Source organism: Trematomus bernacchii, unplaced genomic scaffold (genome assembly GCF_902827165.1).
Source record: "Trematomus bernacchii unplaced genomic scaffold, fTreBer1.1, whole genome shotgun sequence".
NCBI lineage: Eukaryota > Metazoa > Chordata > Actinopteri > Perciformes > Nototheniidae > Trematomus > Trematomus bernacchii.
This window is the reverse complement of record NW_022987876.1, coordinates 1,731,410-1,752,781: the sequence shown is the minus strand read 5'-3', so window position 1 is coordinate 1,752,781 and position 21,372 is coordinate 1,731,410. Positions and strand designations below refer to the sequence as shown.

The following is a 21,372-nucleotide window of genomic DNA, read 5'->3' as shown; positions in this document are numbered from 1 at the left end:
GTCGCACTGGAGGTGAACCTGGCCACAGACCCAATGTTTCCAACTCAGTCTTCATCCATATTTTCTGCTGGTGGGAGCAGTTCCAGTGGGCAACATCCTGACTATAGCCCGGGACAGAGGCTGCAGGCTGGTGTGCTGCGACCAAAGGGACAGGAGGCGCTGGAAAAGGCAGATCTGTAAAACACCATAGTACATACACAACAAGAGAACATTTAATAAAGCCTTAAAGGGCCCATGTCATGGCCATTTCCACTGATCATAATTACATTGTTGAGGTATACTAAAATAGATTTATACTGTGCAATTTTCCAAACTCACATTGGTTTCGCATACAGCATCTCTGTCAAGCATGTGTATTCAGCAGTATTCACTTTCTCCACTAAACGACTCGTTGGAGCTCTTGCCCCCCCCTCCCTGTGAGCCTAGTGTGCTCCGATTGGTCAGCTCGGCCACTCGTTCTGATTAGTCAACCACCAGAGAGGCTGCGCCCATGTCAGTGCTTTTCCCGGCTGCTCTCAGCGTAACATCAGTCTTATCATGGCGTCGGTACAGCGGTATATTTTATATACATATATATTTTTAACTGTTGTTATAGAAGAGTGTGACGGCCCCAGGGCCTTTGTCTTACGATGGGGTGGAGCTGAAGAGGCTAATCAGCACGATCACGGACACCTCCGGACACTACGGCCCCAGTCTCTCTCCAAAGCGGCTGCAGGAAGACTAACTCTGCGATCCTCTCAACCACCTATCTCTGCATTTATCACAATAAATGTGCCGTGGTTTTGTAAACTCGTGTATGTCTCCTTGTCTTTGTGGCCTACGAGCCGCTCATAACAAAGAGTAAGTTATTTTTACCCGTTATAAACTACTACTGTTTGATGAGAAATCAAATCATGGTTTGCTATATATGAATTCAGGGAAGAAAGGATAGGCCTACTAAGTATTTCCATTAAACTTTATTTTTAGAAATGTACAAAATGAACATAAATATACATATATACACGGTATATCATCCATTCCTCCTCCTCTTGCCTGCGCACAGCCGGTGCGGTGCGGTGCCTTTTAGCACGACGCCTCAGTAGAATCCCTTCCCCGTCATGGATTGTCCGCCAGGATCTGGCTGGACGAAATCAAATGCAAATCACAAAATATTAGAGAAACTTAGTTGTTTTAGATTCGTTAGTAGTAGTTGTGTAATGAACAGCTTGCCTGCTAATATGCTAACCTAGCTTTGTTTACCTTGGTAGCTAACACGATATGAACGTTAGCTTGGAGGAAAGGCAACTATAATGCAGTGTAATAAAACTACTATGAACAAAAGCTAGTGGTTCATATTAGGCTAGCAATAACGTGTTTATAATTGCAATCGTATACGGGTATTCTGCTACCATACAATGTAACTTGCATGAATACATTGTTTTGCGCTAGCATACAGCTAGCCTCGTTAGCTACATGCAGTATATGTACGGTCACAATGTACGGTAAACCGGAGTATACTGTATGAGTATTCCGTGTGTGTGACTGCAGACATTCTCCTGCCATGACAAACATGTAAGGCCATCTGCTGACATTGTAGTTGATATATTTAAACGCTAGCAACGTAGCATCACAAAAATGTTTTTCTGACCAAAACTAGCTCAAGCTCCGTGTGTTAGATCGCTACGCCAGCTATAATGTAATTACGTTTCGCGACTGACCGGCAAATCACCCGCAGTATACTGTCAATAGGTATTTTGTGTGTGAATGCAGACATTCTCCTGCTATGAGATACATGTATGCAAGGCCATCTGCTGATATTAGAGTTGATATATGGAAACTCTAGCAACTTAGTTAGCACTGTGTCAATGGCTTAGCAGTCCAACACAGTTTACACATTTAAACAGTCTTGTTTGATAAATACACAAATAACAATGCAAACTTACAGGTTGTATACCCAGATCTTCCCCTGCTCCAAACGGTCCAAACAAGCTGTGCATATCCGGCCTCAAACTGGGCAATGTTTTGGAAGCTTTCGTCTGTGAAATGCCGGTTCTTCGAACCTCTGGAGGAGGAACACGCCGCTGCTGGTGTGGCCATAGCTCTTCGGGATTGGTCCATTTCGTTCCGGGTACCGCATGACATCAGGCGGTACCCGGAACTAAATGGAAGACTCAAATGGGCAGTGACGTATCTCCAACGAGGCGTTTTGGGGAGGTATTTTCTGTGTTAGAGTTTTACTCGCTACAGGGTGTACTTTGAGGGTTTTGACTCTGCACACCGTTTACATGCATAAAAACCTTCATAACACACAAGGGGACGGGTAATAACCGGAAAAGCATGACATGGGAGCTTTAAATATATGACTGCCATGATTAAACCGTCAGGTTACTGGTGTAGCCAACATCATTCACAAGGAATGAAACTAATAAATACTCCCCAATCACCTCGAGTCGGTCGGACACTTGTCCTCCAATCTGAAGGACCTCAGTGAGAGCATTTGTCCTCACATGCTCATGTTTCTGAGCGGCAGACTTGTCCTGAAGGGAAGGATTTTTTTTTATTCTCATTCCCTCCTCTGAAGGGTCCTGTCGCAGGTGCCAGATGGACCCTTCCTGAGAGACATCCTTATCTTTCCTGGGAAAAGTTGGTCTCCTTCATCCTGCACACAGAATAACACAATGATTTGTAATGTTTTGGTCACAACTTTTATATTGAACCGACGGAGAGGAAGGTGGACAGGCAGGCAGATGTATTACTTCATTGCCCTGTAAATGTGGTTGATTACAACAATAGTAAATCCTTTCAGTCACAAAGCACATAGACTACTGTTGGAGCTATACATCGATTTATGTCATTTGGTCAGCTTCCTGTCCCCAGAGTCAGAACTAAACACGGAGAAGTTCAGTTATTATGCTCCAAATATCTGGAACAAACTCTCAGAAACCTGCAGGTCCGCTGCAACTCTGACTACTTTTGAATCCAGGCTGAAGACTTTTCTTTTTGCCGCTGCTTTTAATTGAACTATTCACATCTTAAACTGCACTGTAACGGCCCGTCCACACAGCGGCATAACTTTGATTCATGTACTTTTTCTTTTAATGTTCATTTTATTATCTTTGCTTTTTAATGACTGTTTTGAAATGCCATTTTCTTAATGTCTTTCATTTTTGTGAAGCACTTTGAATTGCCTTCTGTTGAAAGGTGCTATATAAATAAACTTATGTAATTTAGTAATTCAACATTTATTTTCTAGCTGTTTGTGTTAATGTGAAACTAATAATTGTTTTATTGTAATTACTTTTGGTGTAATTATTTAAGTTAAGCAAAGCCATTTTTAAAGGTGGTTTTGGGCACCAGCTGATTAGGTTTTTATTGGAGACAGGTGGTGGTGTGATTGCTGCACCAGAATGAAATGCCACAGGTGAAACCAATGTTCTTTATACGTTGGATTATTGGATTACAACTAAATAAATGGAAAAAACCACGTCTTGCCTTGACATTGAATGTTTTCCAGCGTAAGATGTGCTTACTGGTGCCCTAGCAGCTGTTTTTAAGCACTATATAGCAGATGGGTAACATATTTATAAAGACATATTTATTTATGCATAAAAGAAAATACCGGGCGGAAACAAATCTTTGTCTTACTTACACAATACACAAAATAAAGTAGATAAAAAAAGGCAGCACAGATTGAAAAATAGCAATATGTGGAGAAAAGAGATATTATTGATTCATTTCTGCGGGGTAGTGCACCCCGGAAACTACATTGTGGACTTTGGAAAGAGCAGAGAAATGTACCTTGTATTTCAAATGACATTGATTCCACGATGGTGATTATTTTAATTTTTTTTGTATTACATGGTCCTAGATTAAAAGTAAGAAATAGCACATAGTTGCCTCCCTCTGAAAATGTGTAACCAACTGTCAGGATTTGTGTACAGTCCATGAAGGCAGCAGACAAAGGGACATTGACCGACTGCATTCTTTAAATTGTCTAATTAGAGCCAGGTGTTCATTTCACATTAAAAGCATGTTGAGTAAAAATCGTTTGATTTTTGAGTGTTGTATTGGACACAAAAAAAAATAGCAATTACGTATGCATTTTATTTCTAGGATTATTATCCCCTGTCTAAAAAATAAAACACAGAAAAGTTATGTTACTTTTTGGGTATCCCTTTTCCCATAAATGCTCATCAATCACTTTGGGTCACATAACTAAGGAAAGAGCGCCCCCTAAATACCACTTGTGGCCAGAAATATATATTACATCCGTAGTGATAAGAACTACCATAGAGAATGAATGGTAAAAGTTAAGGGAGGTAAGCCTGTTGCCGTGCAAGATCCTTAGGTCTCAGTTTGACTCCGTCTCAGAGCTCTGACAATCTGCTTTCATTTTAATTGAAAGATTTGGATCATGGGACTCGATTTTAGAGCCCAAGTTATAATGGCTTGTATTTACACAGCATGTAAGTTTAACATGTGAATGTTAGAATTGTTGATTTGTGCTAAAATAACTATTGGTTGTTTTGTTATCAGTGTCATCCCCATTGCAGGTCCTGAAACATTGCATGCCTCTTACACCATTTAAATGTCAGTTTTATCGCTGAAATGTGTTTTTCTAAGTTAGGCCTTGTGAGTTTCATTGTCTGAAGTGGAGGAAAACTCTCGGCCCGACCGGGAATCGAACCCGGCTCTCCGGCTTGACAGGCGGCAAATCCCTTTCATCTGTTTCCGTAATGTAGTGGTTATCACGTTCGCCTCACACGCGAAAGGTCCCCGGTTCGAGACCGGGCGGAAACACATTATGTATTGTATGGCTTCACATCTTTATATATACAGTCTATGCTTCACATATATACTAAACTCTGCAAAAGATAGTTATCAGCAAAATAAATGGAAGAGGGAGCCCTGTTTGAAAAATGCCAATATGCCGAGAAGTTATTCCTTCGTTGTCTGCTTCTTTCAGACTACGAAGGTGCATGCCTAACGCTATGGACTTTGGAAAGAGAGGAGACATTTTAAGAAAAATCTAAATTCAACACATCTGGAGAGGCATGGTCCTGTAACTTTTATTTTTCATGACATTAATTCCACAATGGTGAGTATTTGTAGTGTTTTTGTTCTATGACTCTAGAGTAAAAGTAAGAAATAGCCTATACATGCCTCCCTCTGAACTTCAACTGTAAAGATTTGTATACAGTCCACTGCTACACTTTCTAACTTGTCTAATTAGAGCCTAGGTGTTAATTTTCACATGAAAAGCATGTTGAGTAAAAATGTTTTAGTTGATTTTAGAGCCCCGGCTATCATGGCTTGTGAAATGCAGCGCTGCCAATTTAATATTGTGAATGTTATTATTGTTGATTTTTGCTAATCAAACTTTTGTTAAGTATCATTTCAGTTTCGCCTTACCCACAAATGCTCATCAATGACTTTGGGTCACATAACTAAAGAAAGAGCGCCCCCGAAACACCATTTGGTGAAGCTAGGTTTCTTTTTCAGATACAAGTCGTGTTTCTCGCTTGAAGCCAGGAAAAGGCTAGTCTCTGTGACCTTTTTACCTGTGCTGGACTATGGTGATCTGATCTATATGAATGCACCTGCCCATTGCCTGATCAAGTTAGATACCGCCTTTCACAGTGCGCTGAGATTTGTTACTAACTGTAAAGTATTAACTCATCACTGTACCCTGTATGCCAGGGCAGGTTTGCCTTCACTAACTGTTCGGAGGCTCAGTCATTGGTACATGTTTATCTATAAAGCCATGCTGGGTAAACTACCAACTTATATCTGCTCTTTGATCTCACAGAGAGTGGCAAGTAGCTATTGCCTGAGATCCCAGCAACAAACTGTTCTCTCTGCTGCCGTCTGGCAGGCGGTACCGCAGCATCAGAACAAAGACTACCAGACTCAGAGAAAGTTTCATACCACATGCCATACGAATATATTAAACACCTGAGCTTGAACTATTTTAATTTTTTTTGACTATTTAATTTTATTCTTATACAAATGTATGTCTTGTTATTGCACCGTTGCAACGTTAAGGAACCTGTTACTTAAGTTTTTCATTCATTGCATAACTACACCGTAGTTGTGTATGACATGACAATACATCTTTGAATCTAATGAATCTCATTGATAAATGGTCTTTGGAAATGAACAGTTGTATTCCTCTTTAAAAGATCATATATAGTCTTAGAAAAGGATCTAACACCTTTCTGAAAATCTGGCAGCCTTACCTAGAGTATAGGTACATCAGTGACGCCACCATAGGTATGTGATCTGATTAGCCAACAGGCTTCTGCAGCACTATGTTATCTCTTTGTGTTTCACTCTATGACTTTTGTTTGTCCTATGATTTGTTTATTTGGGTGAGTGGGAGGGGCGATGCTTTGTGTTTTGTGTTATGTATAGTTGTTATATACACCTGAAAATGATAAATAAAATATTCAAAAACAAACTAAACAAATGCTCATCAATCACGTAGGGTCACATAACAAAGGAAAGAGCGCCCCCGAAACACCATTTGTGGCCAGAAATATATTACATCCGTAGTGATAAGAACTACCATAGAGAATGAATGGTAAAAGTTAAGGAAGTTAAGCCTTACTGTTGCCGTGCAAGATCCGCGAAAGGTCCCCGCTTTGAGACCGGGCGGAAACACGTTATGTCTTGTTTGGCTTCACATATATAAAACTCTGCAAAAGATAGACTCAACACACCTGGAGAGGGATGACCCTGTACCTTGTGTTTCTAATGACATTAATTCCACAATGGTGAGTATTTGTAGTTTTTTTTCTTCTATGGTCCTAGAGTAGAAGTGCCAAATAGGTAGCACATAGTTGCCTCCCTCTGAACATTTCAACTGTAAAGATGTGTATACAGTCCATGAAGGCAGCAGACAAACTACTACACTTTCTAACTTGTCTAATTAGAGCCAGGTGTTAATTTTCACATGAAAAGCATGTTGAGTCAAAATTGTTGAGTCGATTTTAGAGCCCCGGTTATCATGGCTTGTGAAATGAACAGTGTGTATGTAAGTTTAATATTGTGTATGTTATAATTGTTGATATAACTTTTGTTAAGCATCAGTTTCATCTTCAAGGCAGGGCCCGAAACATTGGAAGTGTCTTACACCCTTCAAAAGTCATTTTCAGAGGGTGGTTTTAAAGGGTGTTGTGGGGTTCACTATATATTACAAGCAGGTGGTTGAATATTCGCCCTGACGGGGACTCGAACCCGAGTCTCCCGTTTGACAGGCGGCAAATCTCTTTCATCTGTTTCCGTAGTGTAGTGGTTATCACGTTCGCCTAACACGCGAAAGGTCCCCGGTTCGAGACCGGGCGGAAACACATTATGACTTGTTTGTTTCCACATATATATAAAATAAATTAATAGTAGATAGTAAGGCGTCATTGATTGAAAAATGCCCAAATATTGAGAAATAATGTAATAATTGACAAGAATATAATTTGGTGTTCATGTCAATTATTAGACAGATCGCTATCTGTCCCTTGATTTTCTGTTGAACACAAATTACTGATGCGTCCTCGAACTCAGCATTAAAGGGGCGTCAACATGCACGTGAGTTGCTGTTGCTTTTTGGCGGCGTGTTGCTTATGAAGCACCTCGTGGGGAGTTTTGGTCAGAGACAGAGACACTTCATGACCGCATCACTTCTCCATCTTTCAAACCACCGCGTTGACCGGCTTGTGCTCCGGTCCTCGGTAGGTATGCTGCTGTCCGCATGTTGTGCAAAAACCTAGCCTTAGCTTTCCTTTGAGGGGGAGGCTAACATTAGCATTGTGCCGCCTCGTTTTCTCTATATAAACTAAGCACAAAAAGTAAGGAAATGTGTGTTTGTTAGATTATTTCTTTGTTGAAACAATATTTTTTGGCAATACATCTTATACCGTAGGAAAGCCTGTGTATGTATATATATATGTGTATGTATATATATATATATATATATATATATATATATATATATATACCTTTTTAAATGGTGCCACATTTGTGAGGAACATACATTTGTGGGATCGGCCAAATCTTTTTTGTTTGGCTGTTGACTGCTGTTAATGATTTAAAGTTACAGATGTATTTTTTATAAATAAATAACATAGTTGTTCAGAGTACAAAGTGACCAAAATGTATTAACTGATATTAAATATAATTGGTTTGGTCGAGGTAAAACATGTTATGATGTCATTTAACCATATTGCAGTGAAGATCAGAATCATTATCAGGTTTAATGCAGTTTTTTTTCATAAACAAAGATTTTGCAATTCACATTTTATATAGATTACTAAATGTACAATCAGGTTTATTTAGAATTATGCACAATATGGACCAAATTGCAATGAGTTTCTAGTGATTGTAAAACACTAGAATGAATCTTCAGAAATTAGCCTGTGAATCCCACAGCTCCAGTATTGAAAGGTTTGAGGATGTTAAACTTTACTAACTCAAACATGTTCTGTGTTTGCCCACAGGCGGAGAAAGGGTCACAGTGATGCAGTACAGCAGACAATGTCTATACTCAGCATCTCTGAAGAACAAAAGAAGTATCTGGATTTTAACTTCAAAGGCTGGGAGTTGAATCCACCTCTAGGTTTTTGGTAACAAAAGAGCACGTCACCCAGCTCAGGATCCTCCAGTTCTCATTCATGATGGCATAGGAAGACATGGTGCCGGACGACAGCACAACCTTCCTAGCCACTCTGCGAGTGTGATCTGACCTCAGTGCCTGACCAAAGGTCCCCCGAAGCAGCAGAGTACGGAGCTCCTCCTGCCGCTGATACTCACGGACCAGGCACTCCACCAGGTAGTGGGAAGAGACAGAAACTCCACACCAGCCATCACCATCCGAGTATCCACCAAATGGAGCCGGAGTATCTTCCTGTCTGAGGAACCCAGTGATAGTCCTTTGGCCGTAGACTCCTGCCTCAGCATCCCTGACATTCTGCACACACAGCAGGTAGGCCAGATGAGCTCTCTCATATTTGAGATTGAGCGCCTCCGTCAGCTGCTTGGACATGTCCTCTGGTGATCTGCCGCTGCGCCTCATCTCATCCAGGACAGATTTGCAGACCGCCTTTTTGTGAGTCAGGAAGGCCGGCACGATGTTGCTGAAGCGCTGGGGTAGCTTCTCCAGCCACTGGGGCTTGTCAGCATGCCAGTACTTTTTGCAGACCTTGCAGGTGAGTCGCGAAGCTAAAATATAGTACTGGCCGCTTGTCCCAAGGATGACTCTTGGCCTTCCAATGCCAGAAGAAACTACCTGAGGGTTCGGACAACCATAGAGACAGGGCAAAACACAATTGTTTCTCACCCTCTCCATGATCGCATGCTCTGGCTTCCAAATAAAATATGGATGAAGCTGATAATACTTTGGTGAAGGCAGGTCTGAGATTGAGTCTATAAGCTCAGGCTGAGGCGGATAACGCCACAGGGACAACATGTTCATAAGGTGTCGCACTGGAGGTGAACCTGGCCACAGACCCAATGTTTCCAACTCAGTCTTCATCCATATTTTCTGCTGGTGGGAGCAGTTCCAGTGGGCAACATCCTGACTATAGCCCGGGACAGAGGCTGCAGGCTGGTGTGCTGCGACCAAAGGGACAGGAGGCGCTGGAAAAGGCAGATCTGTAAAACACCATAGTACATACACAAGAGAACATTTAATAAAGCCTTAAATATATTACTGCCATGATTAAACCGTCAGGTTACTGGTGTAGCCAACATCATTCACAAGGAATTAAACTAATAAATACTCCCCAATCACCTCGAGTCGGTCGGACACTTGCCCTCCAATCTGAAGGACCTCAGTGAGAGCATTTGTCCTCACATGCTCATGTTTCTGAGCGGCAGACTTGTCCTGAAGGGAAGGATTTTTTTTGATTCTCATTCCCTCCTCTGAAGGGTCCTGTCGCAGGTGCCAGATGGACCCTTCCTGAGAGACATCCTTATCTTTCCTGGGAAAAGTTGGTCTCCTTCATCCTGCACACAGAATAACACAATGATTTGTAATGTTTTGGTCACAACTTTTATATTGAACCGACGGAGAGGAAGGTGTACAGGCAGGCAGATGTATTACTTCATTGCCCTGTAAATGTGGTTGATTACAACAATAGTAAATCCTTTCAGTCACAAAGCACATAGACTACTGTTGGAGCTATACATCGATTTATGTCATTTGGTCAGCTTCCTGTCCCCAGAGTCAGAACTAAACATGGAGAAGTTCAGTTATTATGCTCCAAATATCTGGAACAAACTCTCAGAAACCTGCAGGTCCGCTGCAACTCTGACTACTTTTGAATCCAGGCTGAAGACTTTTCTTTTTGCCGCTGCTTTTAATTGAACTATTCACATCTTAAACTGCACTGTAACGGCCCGTCCACACGGCGGCGTGCGTTGAAGCTTCAACGCTTCTGCCCATTCACTTTGAATGGGGTGACGTCACGCTTCGCCGAACTGCATTGTGGGAGCGAAGCGTAGCTTCAAAAGCGTTGCTCGCTGCAAAAGTTGAGCAATGTTCAACTTTTGAAGCTTCGGCGGAAGCGTCAGCCAATCAAATCATATGCCAGTACAAGCTCTAGCCAATCAAACCGCGTGCTTGTGTGTCCGGGGCGGGAGAGTGATTGGTTGTTGGTCGAGTTTCAGCCCCCCCCCCCCCCGCCGGCAAGCTTCAACGCACGCCGCTGTGTGGACGGGCCGTAACTTTGATTCATGTACTTTTTCTTTTAATGTTCATTTTATTATCTTTGCTTTTTAATGACTGTTTTGAAATGCCATTTTCTTAATGTCTTTCATTTTTGTGAAGCACTTTGAATTGCCTTCTGTTGAAAAGTGCTATATAAATAAATGTATGTAATTTAGTAATTCAACATTTATTTTCTAGCTGTTTGTGTTAATGTGAAACTAATAATTGTTTTATTGTAATTACTTTTGGTGTAATTATTTAAGTTAAGCAAAGCCATTTTTAAAGGTGGTTTTGGGCACCAGCTGATTAGGTTTTTATTGGAGACAGGTGGTGGTGTGATTGCTGCACCAGAATGAAATGCCACAGGTGAAACCAATGTTCTTTATACGTTGGATTATTGGATTACAACAAAATAAATGGAAAAAAACACGTCTTGCCTTGACATTGAATGTTTTCCAGCGTAAGATGTGCTTACTGGTGCCCTAGCAGCTGTTTTTAAGCACTATATAGCAGATGGGTAACATATTTACCCATCAAATAATCACAAATGCATAAAAGAAAATACCGGGCGGAAACAAATCTTTGTCTTACTTACACAATACACAAAATAAAGTAGATAAAAAAAGGCAGCACAGATTGAAAAATAGCAATATGTGGAGAAAAGAGATATTGATTCATTTCTGCGGGGTAGTGCACCCCGTAAACTATACATTGTGGACTTTGGAAAGAGCAGAGAAATGTACCTTGTATTTCAAATGACATTGATTCCACAATGGTGATTATTTTTATTTTTTTTGTATTACATGGTCCTAGATTAAAAGTAAGAAATAGCACATAGTTGCCTCCCTCTGAAAATGTGTAACCAACTGTCAGGATTTGTATACAGTCCATGAAGGCAGCAGACAAAGGGACATTGACCGACTGCATTATTTAAATTGTCTAATTAGAGCCAGGTGTTCATTTCCCATTAAAAGCATGTTGAGTAAAAATCGTTTGATTTTTGAGTTTTGTACAAAAGAAAAATAGCAATTACGTATGCATTTTATTTCTAGGATTATTATCCCCTGTCTAAAAAATAAAACACAGAAAAGTTATGTTACTTTTTGGGTATCCCTTTTCCCATAAATGCTCATCAATTTGGGTCACATAACTAAGGAAAGAGCGCCCCCGAAATACCACTTGTGGCCAGAAATATATATTACATCCGTAGTGATAAGAACTACCATAGAGAATGAATGGTAAAAGTTAAGGGAGGTAAGCCTGTTGCCGTGCAAGATCCTTAGGTCTCAGTTTGACTCCGTCTCAGAGCTCTGACAATCTGCTTTCATTTGAATTGAAAGATTTGGATCATGGGACTCGATTTTAGAGCCCAAGTTATAATGGCTTGTATTTACACAGCATGTAAGTTTAACATGTGAATGTTAGAATTGTTGATTTGTGCTAAAATAACTATTGGTTGTTTTGTTATCAGTGTCATCCCCATTGCAGGTCCTGAAACATTGCATGCCTCTTACACCATTTAAATGTCAGTTTTATCGCTGAAATGTGTTTTTCTAAGTTGGGCCTTGTGAGTTTCATTGTCTGAAGTGGAGGAAAACTCTCGCCCCGACCGGGAATCGAACCGGGCTCTCCGGCTTGACAGGCGGCAAATCCCTTTCATCTGTTTCCGTAGTGTAGTGGTTATCACGTTCGCCTCACACGCGAAAGGTCCCCGGTTCGAGACCGGGCGGAAACACGTTATGTATTGTATGGCTTCACATCTTTATATATACAGTCTATGCTTCACATATATACTAAACTCTGCAAAAGATAGTTATCAGCAAAATAAATGGAAGAGGGAGCCCTGTTTGAAAAATGCCAATATGCCGAGAAGTTATTCCTTCGTTGTCTGCTTCTTTCAGACTACGAAGGTGCAGGCCTAACGCTATGGACTTTGGAAAGAGAGGAGACATTTTAAGAAAAATCTAAATTCAACACATCTGGAGAGGCATGGTCCTGTAACTTTTATTTTTCATGACATTAATTCCACAATGGTGAGTATTTGTAGTGTTTTTGTTCTATGACTCTAGAGTAAAAGTAAGAAATAGCCTATACATGCCTCCCTCTGAACTTCAACTGTAAAGATTTGTATACAGTCCACTGCTACACTTTCTAACTTGTCTAATTAGAGCCTAGGTGTTAATTTTCACATGAAAAGCATGTTGAGTAAAAATGTTTTAGTTGATTTTAGAGCCCCGGCTATCATGGCTTGTGAAATGCAGCGCTGCCAATTTAATATTGTGAATGTTATTATTGTTGATTTTTGCTAATCAAACTTTTGTTAAGTATCATTTCAGTTTCGCCTTACCCACAAATGCTCATCAATGACTTTGGGTCACATAACTAAAGAAAGAGCGCCCCCGAAACACCATTTGGTGAAGCTAGGTTTCTTTTTCAGATACAAGTCGTGTTTCTCGCTTGAAGCCAGGAAAAGGCTAGTCTCTGTGACCTTTTTACCTGTGCTGGACTATGGTGATCTGATCTATATGAATGCACCTGCCCATTGCCTGATCAAGTTAGATACCGCCTTTCACAGTGCGCTGAGATTTGTTACTAACTGTAAAGTATTAACTCATCACTGTACCCTGTATGCCAGGGCAGGTTTGCCTTCACTAACTGTTCGGAGGCTCAGTCATTGGTACATGTTTATCTATAAAGCCATGCTGGGTAAACTACCAACTTATATCTGCTCTTTGATCTCACAGAGAGTGGCAAGTAGCTATTGCCTGAGATCCCAGCAACAAACTGTTCTCTCTGCTGCCGTCTGGCAGGCGGTACCGCAGCATCAGAACAAAGACTACCAGACTCAGAGAAAGTTTCATACCACATGCCATACGAATATATTAAACACCTGAGCTTGAACTATTTTAATTTTTTTTGACTATTTAATTTTATTCTTATACAAATGTATGTCTTGTTATTGCACCGTTGCAACGTTAAGGAACCTGTTACTTAAGTTTTTCATTCATTGCATAACTACACCGTAGTTGTGTATGACATGACAATACATCTTTGAATCTAATGAATCTCATTGATAAATGGTCTTTGGAAATGAACAGTTGTATTCCTCTTTAAAAGATCATATATAGTCTTAGAAAAGGATCTAACACCTTTCTGAAAATCTGGCAGCCTTACCTAGAGTATAGGTACATCACTGACGCCACCATAGGTATGTGATCTGATTAGCCAACAGGCTTCTGCAGCACTATGTTATCTCTTTGTGTTTCACTCTATGACTTTTGTTTGTCCTATGATTTGTTTATTTGGGTGAGTGGGAGGGGCGATGCTTTGTGTTTTGTGTTATGTATAATTGTTATATACACCTAAAAAGGATAAATAAAATATTCAAAAACAAACTAAACAAATGCTCATCAATCACGTAGGGTCACATAACAAAGGAAAGAGCGCCCCCGAAACACCATTTGTGGCCAGAAATATATTACATCCGTAGTGATAAGAACTACCATAGAGAATGAATGGTAAAAGTTAAGGAAGTTAAGCCTTACTATTGCCGTGCAAGATCCGCGAAAGGTCCCCGGTTTGAGACCGGGCGGAAACACGTTATGTCTTGTTTGGCTTCACATATATAAAACTCTGCAAAAGATAGACTCAACACACCTGGAGAGGGATGACCCTGTACCTTGTGTTTCTAATGACATTAATTCCACAATGGTGAGTATTTGTAGTTTTTTCTTCTTCTATGGTCCTAGAGTAGAAGTGCCAAATAGGTAGCACATAGTTGCCTCCCTCTGAACATTTCAACTGTAAAGATGTGTATACAGTCCATGAAGGCAGCAGACAAACTACTACACTTTCTAACTTGTCTAATTAGAGCCAGGTGTTAATTTTCACATGAAAAGCATGTTGAGTCAAAATTGTTGAGTCGATTTTAGAGCCCCGATTATCATGGCTTGTGAAATGAACAGTGTGTATGTAAGTTTAATATTGTGTATGTTATAATTGTTGATATAACTTTAGTTAAGCATCAGTTTCATCTTCAAGGCAGGGCCTGAAACATTGGAAGTGTCTTACACACTTCAAAAGTCATTTTCAGAGGGTGGTTTCAAAGGGTGTTGTGGGGTTCACTATATATTACAAGCAGGTGGTTGAATATTCGCCCTGACGGGGACTCGAACCCGGGTCTCCCGTTTGACAGGCGGCAAATCTCTTTCATCTGTTTCCGTAGTGTAGTGGTTATCACGTTCGCCTAACACGCGAAAGGTCCCCGGTTCGAGACCGGGCGGAAACACATTATGACTTGTTTGTTTCCACATATATATAAAATAAATTAATAGTAGATAGTAAGGCGTCATTGATTGAAAAATGCCCAAATATTGAGAAATAATGTAATAATTGACAAGAATATAATTTGGTGTTCATGTCAATTACATACATGCCAACCTTTCCAAATCCAAAAGAGGTAGGTTTGCTCGCGGCAAATGTGCACGCCCAAATTAGGTAATCAGAAGAAATGGAACCCCAGTAATTACATGTATAAACCATGTATTTAACATATATTGCATAATTTTATGCATTTTTCAGAAAAAGTGGTAGTTTGGTAAACAGTGACATCAACGACATGTTTGGTCTGTAAAATGCCCGAAATGTAAAAGAATGGGAGATAAATATCCCAAAGTCTCCACATTTTATTATATTTTTAATGTGTTTCAGGTCCTCTTTCAGTTGCATTGTTGGAGAAGCCTGTGACATTTGACATAAGATTTTCAACGACATAATTACTCTGTAGCTATGTTAGTTTGACAATAAAGAACCTTGAACCTTGACAGTGTAGATCAGGGGTGCCCAACCTTTTTTGAACCGAGAGCTACTTTTAAAGTGGCCAGTCTGCCGAGATCTACAGTCCAAATAGAGAGGCGCAGCCATTACTGACAGCCGACTACCAGGTAAATACACACTTCTACTTGTATAAAACTGACTTTGTACGATTAATACTTCATAAAATACTGCAGATCCTTTATCTTACCTCTTTCTAATCTACACACATACAAGTATTTAACTGAAGTTACACAACAGTGTTGTTGATACAGAGTTGGGAGTTTATTCACACGTCACAAACTACAGTGGGTAATGTTTTCAAGAAACATTGAACAGTGCTGCCACATATGACACAGGAAAAAAAGAAAAGACTCTGAACCCTTTCTTTGTCATTATATAAAAATAGTGTTGCTACAAAAGTATAAATTAGTTTTACTAATAAGACAACTCAGATCTGAAGCTACACAGGAATCTGCTGCCAGAGTGCAATAAAAAAAACAAAATTAATAGAATCAAACCCTTTTCTTTTTTTTGCATTTTAGTAGTATAAAAATAAATGCCTTTAAAATAGGATGCAAGCAACACTAGTTTCTTAACCTGAATTGATAATAGACTATAATCAATTTAAACAGAACAGATCTTAAAGTTTGCATTCTTATACCATTTTGTACAATAATTATAATGAATAAGTTCAAACAAACTAAAACTTACAGCTGATTAATAACGGTATCTAACTTGAGTTTTTATTATATCAAAAACCTGTTGAAATGCTATACTGTTATTTTTACTGTCCCCAAAAAGCGCGTCGGCAGCCTCCAGGAATGCTTCTTTCACAACTTCGCCGTCTTTGAAAGACTTCATGTGTTTTGCAAGAACGTGACTGACACGATAAGATGCTATGGTAGCAGCCTTGCTCTTGTTGTTGGGCCTGGTGAAAATTGACTGCTGTGCATTTAGCTGTCCTTTCAGGTCCCTCACCTTTTGGGAGCGTAGGACAGAATTAGGAGGGAATTCCGTCTCGTCGCGTTTGTGCACTGTTTTGAAATGCCGCTCCTAAATTACCCTTCTTCGATAAAGCCACGCTCGCATTGCAGATGAGACAGATGGACTTTGAATTGGAATAGATACAAAAATAATCATCCTCCCCACTCGGAGTGAAAATTATATATTTTGGGCTATTTTGCTTCTGCCATAATTGTGGTCTTGTGTGTGCGGACTGCACAGCAAACTAGTGCCCACTGCCTACCAGCCACGCCCCGATAAATCACAAAGCTTTGATGCGTTCAAGTGCATTATTCTGGCACAGGAAGATTATGTTATAGGACATTAACGATAAAACAGAATATTGTCGTTCTATTTTTAGACACATCTCGCGATCGACTGAAACACAGAGGACTGTTTGTATGATGGGATCACAGACACGCTGCAAACGGTGTCCGCCAAAAGTCGAGTCCAGTGTCTATGGAGTGTCATTTTTATTTGTTATAGTTTGGGAAGATTGAAAATCGGTAGGGAGAGTCAGCTAAGTCGGTAGGCGGTAGAAACATGTCAAAAGTGGTAGACTACCGCCCAAATCGGTAGGGTTGGCAGGTATGCAATTATTAGACAGATCGCTATCTGTCCCTTGATTTTCTGTTGAACACAAATTACTGATGCGTCCTCGAACTCAGCATTAAAGGGGCGTCAACATGCACGTGAGTTGCTGTTGCTTTTTGGCGGCGTGTTGCTTATGAAGCACCTCGTGGGGAGTTTTGGTCAGAGACAGAGACACTTCATGACCGCATCACTTCTCCATCTTTCAAACCACCGCGTTGACCGGCTTGTGCTCCGGTCCTCGGTAGGTATGCTGCTGTCCGCATGTTGTGCTAAAACCTAGCCTTAGCTTTCCTTTGAGGGGGAGGCTAACATTAGCATTGTGCCGCCTCGTTTTCTCTATATAAACTAAGCACAAAAAGTAAGGAAATGTGTGTTTGTTAGATTATTTCTTTGTTGAAACAATATTTTTTGGCAATACATCTTATACCGTAGGAAAGCCTGTGTATGTATATATATATATATATATATATATATATATATATATATATATATATATACCTTTTTAAATGGTGCCACATTTGTGAGGAACATACATTTGTGGGATCGGCCAAATCTTTTTTGTTTGGCTGTTGACTGCTGTTAATGATTTAAAGTTACAGATGTATTTTTTATAAATAAATAACATAGTTGTTCAGAGTACAAAGTGACCAAAATGTATTAACTGATATTAAATATAATTGGTTTGGTCGAGGTAAAACATGTTATGATGTCATTTAACCATATTGCAGTGAAGATCAGAATCATTATCAGGTTTAATGCAGTTTTTTTTCATAAACAAAGATTTTGCAATTCACATTTTATATAGATTACTAAATGTACAATCAGGTTTATTTAGAATTATGCACAATATGGACCAAATTGCAATGAGTTTCTAGTGATTGTAAAACACTAGAATGAATCTTCAGAAATTAGCCTGTGAATCCCACAGCTCCAGTATTGAAAGGTTTGAGGATGTTAAACTTTACTAACTCAAACATGTTCTGTGTTTGCCCACAGGCGGAGAAAAGGTCACAGTGATGCAGTACAGCAGACAATGTCTACACTCAGCATCTCTGAAGAACAAAAGAAGTATCTGGATTTTAACTTCAAAGGCTGGGAGTTGAATCCACCTCTAGGTTTTTGGTAACAAAAGAGCACGTCACCCAGCTCAGGATCCTCCAGTTCTCATTCATGATGGCATAGGAAGACATGGTGCCGGACGACAGCACAACCTTCCTAGCCACTCTGCGAGTGTGATCTGACCTCAGTGCCTGACCAAAGGTCCCCCGAAGCAGCAGAGTACGGAGCTCCTCCTGCCGCTGATACTCACGGACCAGGCACTCCACCAGGTAGTGGGAAGAGACAGAAACTCCACACCAGCCATCACCATCCGAGTATCCACCAAATGGAGCCGGAGTATCTTCCTGTCTGAGGAACCCAGTGATAGTCCTTTGGCTGTAGACTCCTGCCTCAGCATCCCTGACATTCTGCACACACAGCAGGTAGGCCAGATGAGCTCTCTCATATTTCAGATTGAGCGCCTCCGTCAGCTGCTTGGACATGTCCTCTGGTGATCTGCCGCTGCGCCTCATCTCATCCAGGACAGATTTGCAGACCGCCTTTTTGTGAGTCAGGAAGGCCGGCACGATGTTGCTGAAGCGCTGGGGTAGCTTCTCCAGCCACTGGGGCTTGTCAGCATGCCAGTACTTTTTGCAGACCTTGCAGGTGAGTCGCGAAGCTAAAATATAGTACTGGCCGCTTGTCCCAAGGATGACTCTTGGCCTTCCAATGCCAGAAGAAACTACCTGAGGGTTCGGACAACCATAGAGACAGGGCAAAACACAATTGTTTCTCACACTCTCCATGATCGCATGCTCTGGCTTCCAAATATAATATGGATGAAGCTGATAATACTTGGGTGAAGGCAGGTCTGAGATTGAGTCTATAAGCTCAGGCTGAGGCGGATAACGCCACAGGGACAACATGTTCATAAGGTGTCGCACTGGAGGTGAACCTGGCCACAGACCCAATGTTTCCAACTCAGTCTTCATCCATATTTTCTGCTGGTGGGAGCAGTTCCAGTGGGCAACATCCTGACTATAGCCCGGGACAGAGGCTGCAGGCTGGTGTGCTGCGACCAAAGGGACAGGAGGCGCTGGAAAAGGCAGATCTGTAAAACACCATAGTACATACACAACAAGAGAACATTTAATAAAGCCTTAAATATATGACTGCCATGATTAAACCGTCAGGTTACTGGTGTAGCCAACATCATTCACAAGGAATTAAACTAATAAATACTCCCCAATCACCTCGAGTCGGTCGGACACTTGCCCTCCAATCTGAAGGACCTCAGTGAGAGCATTTGTCCTCACATGCTCATGTTTCTGAGCGGCAGACTTGTCCTGAAGGGAAGGATTTTTTTGTATTCTCATACCCTCCTCTGAAGGGTCCTGTCGCAGGTGCCAGATGGACCCTTCCTGAGAGACATCCTTATCTTTCCTGGGAAAAGTTGGTCTCCTTCATCCTGCACACAGAATAACACAATCATTTGTAATGTTTTGGTCACAACTTTTATATTGAACCGACGGAGAGGAAGGTGGACAGGCAGGCAGATGTATTACTTCATTGCCCTGTAAATGTGGTTGATTACAACAATAGTAAATCCTTTCAGTCACAAAGCACATAGACTACTGTTGGAGCTATACATCGATTTATGTCATTTGGTCAGCTTCCTGTCCCCAGAGTCAGAACTAAACATGGAGAAGTTCAGTTATTATGCTCCAAATATCTGGAACAAACTCCCAGAAACCTGCAGGTCCGCTGCAACTCTGACTACTTTTGAATCCAGGCTGAAGACTTTTCTTTTTGCCGCTGCTTTTAATTGAACTATTCACATCTTAAACTGCACTGTAACGGCCCGTCCACACAGCGGCGTGCGTTGAAGCTTCAACGCTTCTGCCCATTCACTTTGAATGGGGTGACGTCACGCTTCGCCGAACTGCATTGTGGGAGCGAAGCGTAGCTTCAAAAGCGTTGCTCGCTGCAAAAGTTGAGCAATGTTCAACTTTTGAAGCTTCGGCGGAAGCGTCAGCCAATCAAATCATATGCCAGTACAAGCTCTAGCCAATCAAATCATATGCCAGTACAAGCTCTAGCCAATCAAACTTGCTTGTGTGTCCGGGGCGGGAGAGTGATTGGTTGTTGGTCGAGTTTCAGCCCCCCCCCCCCCCCCGGCAAGCTTCAACGCACGCCGCTGTGTGGACGGGCCGTAACTTTGATTCATGTACTTTTTCTTTTAATGTTCATTTTATTATCTTTGCTTTTTAATGACTGTTTTGAAATGCCATTTTCTTAATGTCTTTCATTTTTGTGAAGCACTTTGAATTGCCTTCTGTTGAAAGGTGCTATATAAATAAACTTATGTAATTTAGTAATTCAACATTTATTTTCTAGCTGTTTGTGTTAATGTGAAACTAATAATTGTTTTATTGTAATTACTTTTGGTGTAATTATTTAAGTTAAGCAAAGCCATTTTTAAAGGTGGTTTTGGGCACCAGCTGATTAGGTTTTTATTGGAGACAGGTGGTGGTGTGATTGCTGCACCAGAATGAAATGCCACAGGTGAAACCAATGTTCTTTATACGTTGGATTATTGGATTACAACTAAATAAATGGAAAAAACCACGTCTTGCCTTGACATTGAATGTTTTCCAGCGTAAGATGTGCTTACTGGTGCCCTAGCAGCTGTTTTTAAGCACTATATAGCAGATGGGTAACATATTTACCCATCAAATAATCACAAATGCATAAAAGAAAATACCGGGCGGAAACAAATCTTTGTCTTACTTACACAATACACAAAATAAAGTAGATAAAAAAAGGCAGCACAGATTGAAAAATAGCAATATGTGGAGAAAAGAGATATTGATTAATTTCTGCGGGGTAGTGCACCCCGGAAACTATACATTGTGGACTTTGGAAAGAGCAGAGAAATGTACCTTGTATTTCAAATGACATTGATTCCACAATGGTGATGATTTTTATTTTTTTTGTATTACATGGTCCTAGATTAAAAGTAAGAAATAGCACATAGTTGCCTCCCTCTGAAAATGTGTAACCAACTGTCAGGATTTGTGTACAGTCCATGAAGGCAGCAGACAAAGGGACATTGACCGACTGCATTATTTAAATTGTCTAATTAGAGCCAGGTGTTCATTTCCCATTAAAAGCATGTTGAGTAAAAATCGTTTGATTTTTGAGTTTTGTACAAAAGAAAAATAGCAATTACGTATGCATTT

General features: G+C 40.6%; 4 non-coding genes across 4 annotated transcripts; all 4 read left to right on the top strand.

Annotated features, from left to right (window-relative positions):
* Positions 1–4,706: 4,706 nt before the first annotated feature.
* On the top strand, positions 4,707–4,779 carry trnav-cac. The gene has a single exon. It is a non-coding gene; the product is annotated as a tRNA-Val (tRNA).
* Positions 4,780–7,258: 2,479 nt separating this feature from the next.
* On the top strand, positions 7,259–7,331 carry trnav-aac. Its single transcript has one exon. It is a non-coding gene; the product is annotated as a tRNA-Val (tRNA).
* Positions 7,332–12,343: 5,012 nt separating this feature from the next.
* Positions 12,344–12,416, top strand: trnav-cac. The gene has a single exon. It is a non-coding gene; the product is annotated as a tRNA-Val (tRNA).
* Positions 12,417–14,896: 2,480 nt separating this feature from the next.
* Positions 14,897–14,969, top strand: trnav-aac. Its single transcript has one exon. It is a non-coding gene; the product is annotated as a tRNA-Val (tRNA).
* Positions 14,970–21,372: the final 6,403 nt, after the last annotated feature.